The sequence below is a fragment of the Capsicum annuum genome, chromosome 3 (assembly GCF_002878395.1).
Source record: "Capsicum annuum cultivar UCD-10X-F1 chromosome 3, UCD10Xv1.1, whole genome shotgun sequence".
In the NCBI taxonomy this organism is placed as follows: Eukaryota; Viridiplantae; Streptophyta; class Magnoliopsida; order Solanales; family Solanaceae; genus Capsicum; species Capsicum annuum.
In genome coordinates this window covers 256,871,756-256,873,435 of record NC_061113.1, presented here as the reverse complement: position 1 = coordinate 256,873,435, position 1,680 = coordinate 256,871,756, and positions in this window count along the sequence as shown.

The following is a 1,680-nucleotide window of genomic DNA, read 5'->3' as shown; positions in this document are numbered from 1 at the left end:
AAGTACTTTTTTTTGCTTATTTTGATGTTTGGTAAAATTTGTAGTTGCTTAAAATAAGTTGATTTTGACTTATTGATTTTGACTTATTTTAAACCAAAATGTAAAGCACCCACTTACCAGCTTTTTTATTTTAGAACTTATAATTTATTTTAGTTGACCAAGTAAATTACCTCTGTGTACCTAGCAATTATACCTTATTTCAATTTTACCCAGCCCTAATTCACTCTTCCAACTCCCAGCTGGTTTAAGCAGATTGAAGCTTTGGGCAGTAGATGCAGGTGTCGGAGAAAACCTCAAACTCGACTGAAATCTTCTGTAAGTTTCTCTTTTCTTGATTCTACTATTTAATTTGTCAATGTGGTTATTTAAAGATTTATGAGCATAGCTTTTGTTATTGATGTTTACAAATCTGATGAAATTCATGTTAATTGTTTTCTATCATGCGTTTCTTTACATGGGTTATCCTTAATTTCTGCTCCTGGTTTGTTTGCTCCCATAATACATATGTTTATATCAAGTTGACATGACTTATTACCTGTTGTCTATGTAGTACTCCTCCGTCCCAAATTATTCGTTCCAAATTGAGATGACATATTAAGAAAAATAATTAATAACATACCTAGTTTACTATAGTACCATCCCAAATTATGATGCATTAATGAGAAATGATGGAGAAGATCAACTCAGAACGGTAGGAAGCAGAAGCAGATCGTGTAGAATTGATTGTTTGTTGAGATTACTGCAACTTTCCATATAATATATCATGAAACATAAAATGTGGAATACCAGCAAATCATAATACCATGAAATATAAAATGTGAAATAAATGGGTTGATTAGCCTCGCTTTGATAAAAAAAAAAATACCTTATTAATATATAATTATATTTTTCAAACACAAACATTCAACACTTTAAACTCTTAAAAAAAATATTTTTAGCGCACAAATTAATAGTCATTCATAAAAATATATTTTATATATATATATTTTTTAATTTGAATCATTTTAGCAATAAAAATTAATAATAATCAACTCTATATATTATTAACAGCTATAAGGGTATTTCAGTCATTGTAACAAAAAAAGTGCTTAAAAGTATTATTTATCAAACACATCAATAACTTTTTTTAAGTTTCAGAACTTTTGTCCACTGCTCATTTTTAAAATAAGTTCAGCACTTTCAAAAACATTTAAATTCAACCGCTTTTTTTCAGCTTATCCAAACGAGCTCTAAATTTATGATAGAATTGTGACAGTCCATTATGTCAGTCACTCGTTAGGTTCACAAATCCATCATGAAATAATGATAAGCATATCAATCACAAATATTTCATTACAATTTTATACTTTCTTGTTGTGACCCCTACTTGTTTATAAACTAGTACGTAGGTAGGAAAATATATTTCTTTTCTATATAATAGAAGAGGTGGTTTCAATCACCTCTTATTCAATTACTAAAATATCTCTTTACTTTTATTTAATTACGTATCATATTCCAATATATAATAATTTTATTGTTTCATCATAATGGTTTAAATATTTAATATATTCTATTGATTTATATTAATTAAATATAACTACATATTGAAAGTACGTTTTTTTATTTATTTAATTGGTTGTCATATTCAAAACTAATTTGTTACCACAAATCACAATAATTTATAACTTAAAATATTTAAAA